The 10421-nt window shown below is 42.5% G+C and overlaps 1 long non-coding RNA gene across 2 annotated transcripts; it reads left to right on the top strand.

Annotated features, from left to right (window-relative positions):
• The first annotated feature begins 6952 nt into the window (after positions 1-6952).
• Positions 6953-7921, top strand: LOC146645967 (uncharacterized). 2 transcript variants are annotated; one of them, XR_014908851.1, is made up of 3 exons: positions 6953-7333; positions 7482-7537; positions 7749-7921. It is a non-coding gene; the product is annotated as an uncharacterized LOC146645967 (long non-coding RNA). The 2 variants fall into 2 exon arrangements; XR_014908852.1 differs by having other exon boundaries at positions 7807-7914.
• The last annotated feature ends 2500 nt before the right edge of the window (positions 7922-10421 follow it).

Genomic DNA, 10421 nt, shown 5'->3' with positions numbered 1-10421 from the left:
AAGCGATATCAATTCATTAAATCCTGAATCGACTTTTAAATATAACTGTGTTTTGCCAGAAACGCCAGATTCTCAGATTAAAGCTCACAAAACCAGTTCAACAACAACCAAACAGCAAATCAGAGCAGGTACACGGACTCCACACAAAGACGTAAACACAGAGCGGACCCGACCCATCAGAATTAACTTTGTCTTTCTCGGCTTTCTCACCCGACGGCCCGTAGACGGACACGCTGTCGGAGCTTAGCGAATCTGATGCGTCCGGTCCGCGATGTGTTTACGTCTTTTTGCGCTGATTCTGAGCTGCAGGTTTTGTCTCTCTCCAACCAAAATTCACCGAGCTGAATTTTGCTGTTTTGCTTCCACGACTATTAAAATCACATCCATGCACAGCTAGCTCTCTCTCTATCTCTCTCTGTACTTCAAGAACAGTTTCCCGTCTCCAATCTCTGTTTTCTGTATTATTTATTCGCTTATTACCCACCAGTCTACCGTTGTTTACAGTGCTGTCGGCTACTGTCTTTTTCTTCAAGAAAGCCTATTTTTTCTGTTGTTCAATACTGAAGAAATTTAAACTTTATATGCAGAACATTGTAGAATATTTTTAAGGTTATCTGCTATAAAAAGCCAGACCAGGAAAATCTCCTTCATGTTTTTCTGTGTTTTATTCTCAGTTACTTTCACACAAAGGAATCTGCTGTGATGTTCACAATTCTGATGAAGTCAGTACTGATAAATGATCAGAATTATAATATTTCTGACTGTCTGAGGCTAAGTTGAATCGAATCGGGACTTTGAAAACCGGAATCGAATGGATTATAGAAATCAGTGATGATACCCAGCCCTAGTGAGCAGCCTGGGCACGACAGAAGTGGATGTAGCTGTAACAGGAAAAGAACTATTGCTAACTTTTCTGTTAAGTTAAGGCCTGATCCTTCTGAAATTCATAGCCAGTGCTCTGACACGGTGTCATCAATCTTTGAATGCTGAAAAAGCACAGTGTATCCAGAAAAACACATTATATTATATAAATTATTATAAAACTTGTGTGCACCTAACTTTTGTGCCGGTACGCGTACGCCCATGGCAAAAAGTTAGTCTAGAGCCCTGCCCAACGATCATGGGGCAAACACTATCTACTGAGCTATCTCTGCCCCGAGAGCTGGTCTTTTAAGTGATGATGTATGAACCCTGCTTTCGGGTCCAAACTACTCTGTGTTTATTAAGGCTGTTGTGTTTTAACATGTTTTTATTCTTTTTTATCTTGTTCTATTTAATCTGAACAAGCCCCTAAAAACAGTCAGTGATCACTGTCAGCCTAACCATCGGGAACCCTCACGTTAACTTTTATCAAGTGGAAAAAAGTTTCACTGTGTTTATGTTACGCTAACATAGCTGTGTTGCTAGCAATCACGTAGCACATCATTATACACCAGCTAGTCCAACATCAGTAACCCTACAAACGCCAGTGCTGTTTAGTTTTGTCTTCATTTATGTTGGAAGTGATAGCAGAGCTGGTGTTAAGGTGGAAACCGGCGAGCTAACTTCTAACTCTGTTAAATTTCATATATTCTGTTTTCATGGATGCCTGGATGTTACACCTGGTAAAACAGCCACACTGATCATTTTATTAAAGATGAAAGAATTTAGACAGTTTGTAACTCTCAGTGATGCCGCAGAGTTCCTTTGACTTTGGGATCTGCAGCGGAGTTTGGACCTGGAAACGGCTAATGACATCAGACTTAAAGACCGGATAGCATTTCTGTTGCTTAATACATATTTGTGTTGTGAATATTCATCCTTAATATGTGTAAATGCATATGCTTCAGAAAAATTATAGCAATTACAAAATGGTACATTTCAGGCTAGAATAGCAAAGAGGAAGCTGTCAGTAGAGGAACAAAAGAGAAGGAACAGGGATGATCAAAAAATAAGTAGAGAAAAAATTAACAGCCAGCCTGAGTTTCTCATAAAGGGAAAGATGGAGAAATAGAGTGAAAGAGGGAAAAATAAAGAACATCAGTGATCTGAAAGGAAGAGAAAAAAAGGCAGAAGAGAAGGTTTTGGAAACAAGCACAGAGAGTCAAAAGGAGAGAAAGTCCAGCAGCGTCTAAACACACAACCACAGAGTACTTTAGGAATCAAGGAGCAGTAGGCAGCTACTTGCTGGTGAACTATTAAGATGTAGAACTTGACATGTGCAAAAACAGAATTGTTATGATGTGTCTTGTGATATTACAAAGGTTGTTAAGGTTTAATGGTCATTTTGAAAGAAATAATATCCTGTTTTCTACTCATGTGTCACCACTTGTCAACTCCATAATATGGATTTTTTGTTTATTTTTCTGTTTTGAAGAACCATATATTTTCCTCCCTCATGATCTTCCAATAAAAATACGTAATTTTCTAAATAAATATGTAATTTTCACGCTGCTAAATATGATCGTTTCTTATGGAGATTAAATACAAGCTTCTGAAAATATGTATGACTGTAACTCTAATAATCCATGCATCCATCCATCCATTCGCTTCCGCTTATCCTTTTCAGGGTCGCGGGGGGCGCTGGAGCCTATCCCAGCTGTCATAGGGCGAAAGGCGGGGTACACCCTGGACAGGTCGCCAGTCTGTCGCAGGGCCAACATACAGGGACAGACAACCATTCACACTCACATTCACTCGCACATTCACACCTAGTGGCAATTTGGATTATCCAATTAACCTATCCCCACAAGCTTCATGTCTTTGGACGGTGGGAGGAAGCCGGAGTACCCGGAGGGAACCCATGCAAACACGGGGAGAACATGCAAACTCCACACAGAAAGACCCCAGCCTGATGTTGGAATTGAACTCAGGACCTTCTTGCTGTGCGGCAACAGTGCTAACCACCGTGCTGCCTAACTCTAATAATAAAAAGCCAAAACAATCTTACTTTTAAATGTGGTATAATTACTTTGAAAACATATGTGCATAAACAGTAGAACAGAGAAGCTGGTAATAGTCAAAATAGCTGAAACAACTTAATTTAAAATATATATTTTTACATTTCTTTGTGTCTGATGGTGTTGACTAAAACCTTGCACTTCTCCAGCAAAAACATGATTAAAAATTGTTACACCTGGCAGATTGTACCAAAACAAGGTGAGACAGCCAAAACTTTGTGTAACAATTATATGTAAATATGTCTTTAAGAGAGTAAAGAGAGGTTAGTTTATTTTGGAGTAGAGCTCCATTTATTAAGAAAAATTAAAAAAGACAGGAACACTCTTTAGAGGTTTGTGGGTGGCTCTCAAAAGAGCCGTTGTGGGGAAGTCACTCAGACTTCAAACAGGCTACTCCTTTGGTTGCCAAGACATGGCTCCCTCCGCCGAGAAGTGGGCCATGAACTTCTCCCCCACCAGGACAGCCTCTCTGGAGGAGTTGTTTGCTGCTACACGACCCAGGCCTTGCAACGGCTCCACCACAGTAGGTGCCACACCCCTCACAGCAGGTGCCACACCCCTCACAGCAGGTGCCACACCCCTCACAGCAGGTGCCACACCCCTCACAGCAGGTGCCCCTCTCTTGTCCAAACAGCACAGAAAATTGTGGAGAACACACGTTGCCTTCACACACTTCTCCGCAATTTCAGGACGGAGCTCCATGGAGCGCAGATACAACCTCTACTGTGAGGGAGAGAGGGAAGTTCCAGCGCTCCTGGAATCCCTCTGCAATGCACCGCCAGTCTTCAGTTGAAGGCACAGCCATGAAGTCGTCCACTAGACAGTCCCAGATGGACGTCGCTACCTGGGGGGTGATCTGGCTCACCAAGGACACGCCAACTCGAAAACTGAATGCGATGGTCCTGAAGGAGTCCTCGGTGGCAAGGAACCTGGACAAAATGCTGCAGTTACAAAATACATTATTCAAATTCCAAAATACTTTTGTGATGTCAGATTTAAATTACAAAACATAAATCTTACATAAAACCTTTTGTAATTACAAGGATAATTACATGATATATATTAGATATAATCTAAAACAGTCTGCTGGGATTATATACAAATATTCAACTATCCCAGAATTAAACCAGGTCTAAATAAAAAGAAAGGAGTGAGTATCACTACAAAGATTAACCCACAGTGGTCCTCATACCACAGTTTGATATCAGCAAACAGCGAGAGCATACATTGATATGACACCACAGCCATGCTATCATTCAAACACTGATAACGGCATAAATCGAATTACAGTGGGGCAAAAAAGTATTTAGTCAGCCAACGATTGTGCAAGTTCCCCCACCTAAAATGATGACAGAGGTCAGTAATTTGCACCAGAGGTACACTTCAACTGTGAGAGACAGAATGTGAAAAAAAAAATCCATGAATCCACATGGTAGGATTTGTAAAGAATTTATTCGTAAATTAGGGTGGAAAATAAGTATTTGGTCAATAACAAAAATACAACTCAATACTTTGTAACATAACCTTTGTTGGCAATAACAGAGGTCAAACGTTTACTATAGGTCTTTACCAGGTTTGCACACACAGTAGCTGGTATTTTGGCCCATTCCTCCATGCAGATCTTCTCGAGAGCAGTGATGTTTTGGGGCTGTCGCCGAGCAACACGGACTTTCAACTCCCGCCACAGATTTTCTATGGGGTTGAGGTCTGGAGACTGGCTAGGCCACTCCAGGACTTTCAAATGCTTCTTACGGAGCCACTCCTTTGTTGCCCGGGCGGTGTGTTTTGGATCATTGTCATGTTGGAAGACCCAGCCTCGTTTCATCTTCAAAGTTCTCACTGATGGAAGGAGGTTTTGGCTCAAAATCTCACGATACATGGCCCCATTCATTCTGTCCTTAACACGGATCAGTGGTCCTGTCCCCTTGGCAGAAAAACAGCCCCATAGCATGATGTTTCCACCCCCATGCTTCACAGTAGGTATGGTGTTCTTGGGATGCAACTCAGTATTCTTCGTCCTCCAAACACGACGAGTTGAGTTTATACCAAAAAGTTCTACTTTGGTTTCATCTGACCACATGACATTCTCCCAATCCTCTGCTGTATCATCCATGTGCTCTCTGGCAAACTTCAGACGGGCCTGGACATGCACTGGCTTCAGCAGCGGAACACGTCTGGCACTGCGGGATTTGATTCCCTGCCGTTGTAGTGTGTTACTGATGGTGACCTTTGTTACTTTGGTCCCAGCTCTCTGCAGGTCATTCACCAGGTCCCCCCGTGTGGTTCTGGGATCTTTGCTCACCGTTCTCATGATCATTTTGACCCCACGGGATGAGATCTTGCGTGGAGCCCCAGATCGAGGGAGATTATCAGTGGTCTTGTATGTCTTCCATTTTCTGATGATTGCTCCCACAGTTGATTTCTTCACACCAAGTTGCTTGCCTATTGTAGATTCACTCTTCCCAGTCTGGTGCAGGTCTACAATACTTTTCCTGGTGTCCTTCGAAAGCTCTTTGGTCTTGGCCATGGCGGAGTTTGGAGTCTGACTGTTTGAGGCTGTGGACAGGTGTCTTTTATACAGATGATGAGTTCAAACAGGTGCCATTCATACAGGTAACGAGTGGGGGACAGAAAAGCGTCTTACAGAAGACGTTACAGGTCTGTGAGAGCCAGAGATTTTCCTTGTTTGAGGTGACCAAATACTTATTTTCCACCCTGATTTACGAATAAATTCTTTACAAATCCTACCATGTGAATTCATGGATTTTTTTTTTCACATTCTGTCTCTCACAGTTGAAGTGTACCTCTGGTGCAAATTACTGACCTCTGTCATCATTTTAAGTGGGGGAACTTGCACAATCGGTGGCTGACTAAATACTTTTTTGCCCCACTGTAAATCGGGACTTGATGAGACCCGAGTATCACTAGAAATATTATAAACAGTCGTCTCCGTACCACAGCTTGCTATCAGTAAACACCGACAGCATTCATTGATAGCATAGCACATCCATGTTAGCACAGGTATCAATAAAGGACTACCGTATTAAACACTTTTACTAACCTCAGGGAGATGGACAGGCGCTCTGCAGGTGGGATTGAGCGTCTGTAGTTGGTGTCAAGGCGGGCAATGCTGGGACCAACGCGGGACAGCAGGTCCTCAAACTGGGCGAGTGAAAGACGGTGGTATTGCTGGAATCTGCCGTCATCCAGGCGCAGCTCCTGGAGCAAATGGTGAAACTCACCAAACTGCTCACGCGTCTGGAGGACCTGATGGACCCAGGTACGGCGAGGACGTCCTTAACGCCGCTGCTCTGCTCCTTTTTGGCTCCTACCTTAAAGCACACTGTGCGCTGTCGATCTTACGTGCTGCACAATAATGTTTAACATTTAGTATTTACTGTTATATTCCCATAGATCATCATGGTGTTGTTTATTTTATTGCTCTAGTCTTCTTCTGCTTGTTTTCTTTTTTCTTTCTCAACAGGTGATCCAGGAAAAAAAAAAAAAAAAGACCCCAACGTATTAGCCAGAGGTCCCTTTACTACGGTTCGGAGCCGCGGACCTGTTTTATTTACGAGATCACTGCAAAAAGTGCAGCCTTACCTAATGTGCACCTACTGTTACTCATTTATATTAAGATTTAAACATCTAGTTGGTGTTGGTATGGAGAGTAACCTTCGGTAATAGTAATAAATCACACAGCAATAGGATATTCATGTAGTTGTAAAGTATTCAGAATATGTTACTTCTATTATCTTTGGTGGAATACATTTTAAAATTAACACTGTCAACAGGTTAGCACCTCATACCACAGTGCAGCAAAGCAGTCTCATGAGCGCTGGGAAGGACACTTAAGGACACTTTAAGGAAAACTTAAACTGAAAGCGAGCCTTTATTTGGGCTGATGCAGAAGGGAGTAGACAAAACATAACAGGGACTGAGACTGCAACTAACCAAAAACCTAAACTGGAAAAACACTAACCTGACTGAAAGGCATAACTATGATCACTAGTGATGGGACGTTCTGTATCGAGGCTTCGGAGCGTGTGTCGAGTAATGAGGGGGCGTTTCCGCGAAGCGCGTATCGAGGCTTGCTTCATTTATGGGAGGAGCTGAAAATGATGACGTCCGAAGCCTCGCTGCCCGGCTGTACCACGTGACTGGTTCATGAAGCGGTTCGAATTTTTTCCGCGAGCTATGAGAGCGATATAAACCCCTCAGACTTCATTCAAAATGTGGGTGTTTGATGAAGAGTTGCGGTTAGTGAGAGTTTGGAGACAGTTTGGAGGTTTATGAGAGTGAGGAGAGAAAGTCAGGAGAGAATGGAGCCAGCTAAGAAGAGGAGGATGTCCTCCCCTGTGTGGGAACATTTTGATCTTATTCCTCCCAACAAGGTATGTGAATTTCCACAGAAGATGGATTTTCATAATACTGATGGTGCAATAAAACCTATGTTAGGCTGTCTGTACTTTTGTACAAAGTGAGGTGTTTGCTATGTGCCAGGGAGCTGGGATATAACAACAACACCTCATCCATGCTTAGGCACTACAGAGCTATGCATGAGAATAAGGGGAACACCGATTGTGGAGCAAGACCAGGTGAGCCATCAAATGCCATGATAATATAGCATGCTGTAATGTTACTAAATGATATAACAATATCATACAATGCAATAAGTGACGTGTGTGATATTTAAATTTGTGCTTTGTTTTTATTGTCTTTCCATACTGCCAGCATAAATATACACAGTATACTGCATCACTACAATATAGATGTTTTACACACTCCTTTTGTTGTTGACATTTACAGGCTGTGTGCAAAATGCCACACTCTTCAAATTCATACCAGCTATTATTTTTACGTCCAGTAGGTGTCCTGCTAGAGCAAATGAAGCTTCATGAAGCTTCGCGTTGGGGTGAACCAATTGGATGAAAAGCTTCAGTGCTTCATGGGGCTTCATCTGCCCATCACTAATGATCACTGTGAACAGAATGCTGTGCAGATGCATGGAAACTGTGAACCAAGTGGCGTGACGAAAGAGACATGAACATGACCTGCACGGAACCTCATCGTGCGGCTGCATGAAAAACAACATAAACCAAATGGCAAACATGAACTGCACAGAATCCTGAAAAACACTTAACTTGACCGGGGGGAAGTACACAGACGACGCGACACAGACTGTATGAAACACAGAGACTAAATACACATGAGGGATGATCAGGGGAAGTGGCCACACATGGGAGCACAGCTGACACACATGAACCTAACGACAGGACAGGAGAAATGAAACTGAATACACTGACATTGAATACAGACTTTCAAAGTAAAACAGAAAACATGGAGATTAGACGTGACATGAACTTGACAAACAAAGAAAACTTGGACATGAAACATGGCAGAATGTAACTAGATCAGGGGTGCCCAATCCCGGTCCTCGAGAGCTACCGTCCTGCAGCTTTTAGATGCATCCCTACTCCAACACAGCTGAATCAAATGAATGGCTTGTTATCAGGCCTTTGCCAAACACGATGGCATGCTGAAGAGGTAATCAAACCATTTGATTCAGCTGTGTTGGAGTAGGGATGCATCTAAAAGCTGCAGGACGGTAGCTCTCGAGGACCGGGATTGGGCACCCCTGAACTAGATAAACCGAAATGAAACTAGACTAAAAAGAATAACAAAACACCAAGAAACTCAGAATACTGGGTCACATGACCCAGGGCCATGACAATACGGAGGTGTTATCAGCTCAGTATTGAACAAGAAATATTAATGCTTCAAATTATTTGTCCTAAAGGATGCAAGCTATACAGAGTACTGCACATGTGACTTTGTGAACATACCTCATTAAATATAATTCGGACAGTTTTTTAACCTGAATATTTGCAACAAACAAAAAATATACAGAGTCAGTGCTAAAAAAATAATCAGAGGAAAAAATTAACATTTTAACTTAAGCTGCCAAGCGGAAGTAGTTGGTTTCAGTACATAAGTATCGGGCTTTGCTATTTAATCCGTAGCTATTGACTAATGAGGGGTTACTGAAGTGCCAGGTTTTTAAAAGTTGGCGTTAATGTCGTTCCACATGTGGAAAGCGACAGAAAACATGCTGCTGTTTGCACATATTTAATAATCAGCTCTGCACAGGAGCAGAAGCAGAGTCCAGCCTGTTGCTCTTACAGTATAATACTCATAAAGAAAGTACAGTAACCGTGGTTAGTCACTGAGCAGCCCGGTGCGTTTCTCTTGATTTCTTTAGTCAGGGTAAATTCATTCACCTGCACGGGTTAGCTAAACGAACTTTACAAAACAAGTTTCCCCGACAGCCGAGTGCTCACCTAAGGACCTAAGTTACGGATTAGCTTACACACACATTTAACTTACCGAAAATAATACGGTGGGGCCTCAGGTCCTCCTGTCTGGTAGTCCAATTTACTGAAGAACACCTCAGGCTGTCACTTTGAAATAGCCGGTAATGTAAACGCTGGACCTCTCAGCATCTGCCATTCCCGAACAGACACATGCAAGTTTGTCCGTGACTGCAGCCGCGCTGTACATTTATTTCTGTTTCAATATTTTTTTCAGTTTCAATATTTTTTTCGGTTTCATTTCAAGGTGGCATCGTTCTGATCCCATACACACACAAATCCTGATTTACAAGTACAAAATATTTATGACCACAATTTGAGCCCATATACTCTCTCTACCACAGCTGCCTTTGAACTTGCCTGGCCAGGTCTGAGTCCAGCTTTGCTACTCCTGCCAGGTCACATGACACAGGGGTGTGCTCTGATGTCAGCAGGCAGGTCAGTGGAGCCCTCTGGTGGTGGATATATGGCAGTGAAACAGGAGGAGGCCTGAGAACAGACAGCAGGCTTAACTAGCAGGACAAAGTAGCATGTAGTACTTGAAGGAGTCATCACAGCCAATCAGCTCTCAGGAAAATGGAACATCACATAAATATTTCTCTTCTTTGATTTTCATCAATGTATTTCCTTTGATAGATTTTCCGTCAACACTTCTGCTTGATTAGAAGCTCATAGGCAGTTCCTGTCACTCTACAATAAAACAATGTAAAGGCTGCCCTCCCACTAGCTGACACAAGTAAACTGTGCTAAGATGCCCTACATGGACTAAGGTTCTTGGCCACACACATATAGATTTGCTTGGCTGTAGAAATCCATGCCATGAAGCTCCCAGCGCACATTTTTGATGCTTCTGTCTGTGGCAGAGCAGGTTTGGAGCTCTGCAGAGCCTTGGTGACTTTTACTGACTATGCACCCCTACCCATTTATTATGGGTAGGGGTGCATAGTCAACAAAATAGTCAACAAAATATGTAATTTGACATATTTTGTTGTTTTGTGTGTGTGTTTGTCTGTGTGAAGTTTTGATGTGTATGTGAAAAACACAATTTTGAAAACACTGGAAAAAGACCTCAAGACATGTTTTCCTTTACTTTCTATGAAACAAAAATTCC

Source organism: Rhamphochromis longiceps, linkage group LG19 (genome assembly GCF_057381845.1).
Source record: "Rhamphochromis longiceps isolate RC_006_pf linkage group LG19, R_longiceps_female_GT1.1, whole genome shotgun sequence".
Classification (NCBI taxonomy): Eukaryota; Metazoa; Chordata; class Actinopteri; order Cichliformes; family Cichlidae; genus Rhamphochromis; species Rhamphochromis longiceps.
Note: the sequence above shows the minus strand (reverse complement) of the source record. Positions and strands in the feature narration are given on the sequence as shown.